This window comes from Medicago sativa, chromosome 8 (genome assembly GCF_051527215.1).
Source record: "Medicago sativa cultivar Bolivia chromosome 8, Bolivia_mono, whole genome shotgun sequence".
NCBI classification, from domain to species: Eukaryota; Viridiplantae; Streptophyta; class Magnoliopsida; order Fabales; family Fabaceae; genus Medicago; species Medicago sativa.
In genome coordinates, this window is record NC_140756.1 from 32,473,401 (window position 1) to 32,478,193 (window position 4,793).

Here is a 4,793-nt window from a genome sequence, read left to right on the forward strand (position 1 = left end):
CAACGGCAATGACCCATGCGCTATTTTATGAAGTTTTCTTTAAGGAAAAATTAACGAGCAAGCAATGGTATGGTTCAGCAAAATATAGTATGCGAGAATGCGAAGGTACAAGGATTAGATGTTCAAGAAAGATATGTTCAAGTGCAAGATGAGTTTGTCAAAGAATTCGAGTTCACTCGGAAATAAGTTCAAGTATGATATGTATGATAAATGCAACCAGCTAGAACGTAAGGATTACCCCCAAGTCATGTATTATGAGTATAAGATAAGTTATCACGAGTTTTGAATTTACAAGGTAAGTGTAAGGTGGTGATGTTGGTTGCAACATGGAAGTTCTCAAGAAGTAAGTAATCAAGTGATAAGCATGAATTGAAGTCTTAATTGCTTTAATGGATTATAGTATTTGTTAAAGCCAACCGGAGGGAATCAGAGTTACGCCATGAAAGTTAATCGGTAATCATGAAATATGGAAAACTTGTAAGATTCAGAAAGTTTAACTTGCGACTCAAGTAAAGAATCAAGTTTAGTGTTCCGAAGAAGAGGAACAATGTTAATGTCAAGAGATTCAAGGATTTCCTACGGATATGTAAGCAAGTTATCATGAGAGAGAAGCAACTTTTAAGTGATGTGCAATGAGATTCATACTCTTGTATGAAATACTTGTTGAGTGAAAATGATACTTGTTAAGACATTTCAAGCCATGATGTTATAACTTTTAAAGCTAAGATTGGTATTTAGGAACTTGGGAACGATACTTATTTTTAACTCATGAAATTTTACATTTTCAAAACTGATAAGATACGTCGTAAGTAATCTCACTTAAGACGTACAAGCTTCAGAACCAACTTGTCGTGGACAAGTTTGGGGTGAGTTGTTAAATCTTTTTCAAAATATAGAAACTCGTCTGGTGGTTCTGTGGTACCATTACACAATCAGTTTTGGAAATGATAAAACCTTTTTAGTTATGTGTACATTCGTTCCAAGAACCCGAATACCAAAGTTTAAGAAAAGTTTCTTTAAGAAAGATTTTTGAACACATATCGTTATCATTTAACAAGAGACGTCACTTGAAAGAATGCCCATGCTATTGGAACGACAATATTCGTATGAAGTCAATATCATGTAGGATACACGGAAGTGTATTAAGAGTATACGATGTATGTGCAAGTGGATATGTTAGAAAGTTTCAAAAGCATGTGAACCGCAACGTTGGTTATTAGATTGTCAGATGAAGTGGCTAGTTGATTTCACTTTTTCAGGTCAGGCAATATGAGTTACCCGTTAGTTCGGATGCGAAGAGAATGCAATGAGATTGCAATGAAGTCGAAAGATTTTCTAAGGTTCTGAAAAGAGATAAAAGATTCATGAAATCGTTTACACGAGTAATACAAGTAAGAAGCATGTGACTAGAAGTATAGTAAGTAAACTGATGTAGGAAATATTACCCGATAAGATTATGTATGCATGGAAAGATGATTCAAAGTTACAAGTAAGCACTGCAGGGCAAACCTGGTTTCCGGTAGGACTCCAGTTAAAAGGCAAATCCTGATTGTTCATGTTTATGATAAGATACATTTATGAAAGGTTTATGTTAAGCGGGTAAGATACGAGTTCAAGACAATGAGTTTATGTGTAGCAAGGAAAGTTCTAAATCATGATGTATTAAATGCCTTCAAGTTAAGTGATATTAAGGTCAAGAAAGCTTTATGCTTAAGTATCTGGATTGAGAAACAGAACGAAACACAAGTAATGACGAACTTCTTCAGAATCTGTGTTTTGAATATGTATGATTCAGACAAAAGATGGTAAATTTTGTCATGATGATAGATAATCGATATCTAAATTTCGAGGACGAAATTTTTTTTAAGGGGGGTAGAATGTAATATCCCGCCTAGCAGTATCGGTATATTACCAATTGATCGTGTCAGATGAATTAAATTCATGTAAAGTAAGTTATTGGAAATATTTTATGATATGTCAGCTATTTACGGGAAAAGTATCAGAGACGTTTTTTAACACGTTCAAGACAAGGGCATTTTGGTAATTGCACGTTAAAGAGATATTTATTTGGAATTGGCCCCAAAATTATCCATTTTTCCTTTACTTTCTCTCTCTAGGGTTGAGAGAAAGATTTTGCTCTCCCTTCTCTCTAACCCATCGCCCTCTTTTTCTCTTCCCCTCCTTCAATCCTTTGCAAATCTTCTTCCCCATGGATTCTTAAGTTGGTGATGGATCATACTTCATGGTTTCATTCTCCTCATCCTTCAAGAACATCTAGGAACTTGGGAGATTGTACTACATCTTCTCCTCTTCACCAACCTTTCTTGAATCTTCATTCTTTCATGGTAAGATTTCCCTCTAAGATCTTTTAATGACTCCTTAAGCTTTAGGAAATGTGGATTTAGTTTGATTTCTCTATTTGTCCTCTCCTTTATGAAACTAGGGTTTGTTGTTAGTAAGTGGAAGCTTGAGTTTGAGTGGGTTTTGGTTTTACCTTGATCAAGGAAGAGGCATGAAGCTTGGAATGGAATGATATCCTTATTCTTCTTCACTTAGAGATTCTTTGAGAATAGGGTTTTGGTGCGAAGCTTTGAAGTGAGGTATAGCTTAAGGATTGATGATCAACAAGGATCATGATGCCTTAGTTTTCAAGAAGGAACAACAAGGTGGATTGGTTTGTGCAAAAGGATAAAAACTAGAGTTTTGGCTTACTTGAGCTAGAAACTTGGAGATGCTTCAAGAACTTGGTTTAGGTGAGTTCCATAGATAGTTTTCCCACCCTTTGGGATTATGTTTATGCCAATTAAGATTAACATGAAAGCTATGAAAATTCTAGGAATTATGTAAGATGTTAGTTGCCCCTTTTCTTGCCATGCACACTAAACATGTTTATACTTGCCAAATGAATGTTTTACAAGTTTCCTATGATCAAATATGTTCTAAAACACTTAGAGACACTTGGTTTGAGGTTTTTGGGTCAAAAATACCATTTTTAGGGGTCCTGGACTGTCATAACTCGCCACGGCGAGCTATTACTCGCCACGGCGAGTTAGAAGGTCGAACAGGGGGTCCTGCTCGCCCCCAACTCGCCACAGCGAGTTACCACTCGCCTCCCCAGCAAATCTACTCGCCTAGGCGAGTAAGACAGGGAGAAATCCCATTGTTTTGCTCGCTTCAGGCAGGCGTGGGGTTTCGCGACGCGGTTTTCTCTGTGGTGTCTTTTAACGAATGTAAACCCCTCAAACCAAGGTCCTAAATGATGATCAATGAAAGCATGATTTTTATGATATGAGGCAAGTATTAAGCATGTTAGTAAGGCATGGCATACGAGAGAAACAAGTCATGAATCGGGTAGCAAAATATTCACTAAGCAAGGGAAAACTAGAGCCTCGACATAGTTGTCGAAAACTAGCTAGTTAGCAAGATCCCTAGAATTGTTAAGACGCGAAGTATGCTATCTTCGCACATGATTAAGAACTTTCAAGCATGAACAAGTATGTATTTACCGATAATCGGATCGACTTAAGGGTCTGAGGTAATAAGCAAGCATGTATGAATATGGTTATGTATATGAACGACAAGACTATGATTTATGAATAGGAAGGTGCCATGTCTCTTGCAATCCATGAAGGTATGGATTCAAGGGGTTCTCATGATGAGAACGGGGAAGGCTCCGTAAGGGGATCACATGGTACTGAGTAATGAAGAATGTAGGTGTTCGTGTCTCTTGCAATCCATGAAGGTATGGATTCAAGGGGTTCTCATGATGAGAACGGGGAAGGCTCCGCAAGGGGATCGCACGACACTGAGGGAGTCCGATGTACGTACATCGGTCATGATGGGATTGTACTCGGGGTTACTCCACCCGGGACTATCCATAAAATGAATCAAGATAATAATTGTTTGTTCAACGCTAATCTAATGAATGAACTTAGATACGTTATGCATGATATGAATACGTTTATGTTCCTTATGATTATGTTATGGCATGTAGTATGATTCATGCAAGACCATGTTAAGGACAAGAGCATTAGATGCTATATGACAAGTTTAAGGCATGGAATAGAGCAATATAAGAATGTTATACCGATGACGATCTTAGGATTCCCCTAATCGTCCGGTTTAGAATCGTGCCATGATTATGTTATGTTTAGGCCTTGATACATAGAGTGTATTCTTGGCAATGCGGTTTTAGACTCCCCCTCGACCGCCATGACACGTATAGGAAGTGAAGCCTATATAAGATAAGATAAAACTATGACGGCTCTAGTATGCACTACCGTCTAAGTATGCAAGTCCCCACACACGTATAATCAACCGTCAGGTTGTAATGTAGACACGTGGTGACCGTAGGTTTTCCCTTGGGGTTGCCTATAGCCTAGGATTTAGGGGAACTCACTGAGACATTATGTCTCATCCCAATCCTTATTTGTTTCAGATTATCAGGATGGATGGCAAGCTAGTAGCCGAATGGATTTTCAGCAAGAGCTCGTTCGTACCCGAAGCGTGAAGAATATGGATCTCAAGGATGTATTTATTTTAGATAAGATATTATGTGATGTATTGTTATTGTACGAACGTGTTTTGTTGTATATTTTAATGTATCCAATACTAAATTCAACGCGCGTGCTAGACTTTCTAGATACGTCTAGTATGGGTGTTACAAAATTAGTCTCACCCTTACCTGGTTATTGCAGAAAATCGCAGCTCTCCTCTTGTTCTCCTCTCTTCTGACTTTTCTCCCTTTTTCTCCAAAAACGTGCGTACTATGTTTCTAACTTATGTCTGCCCTA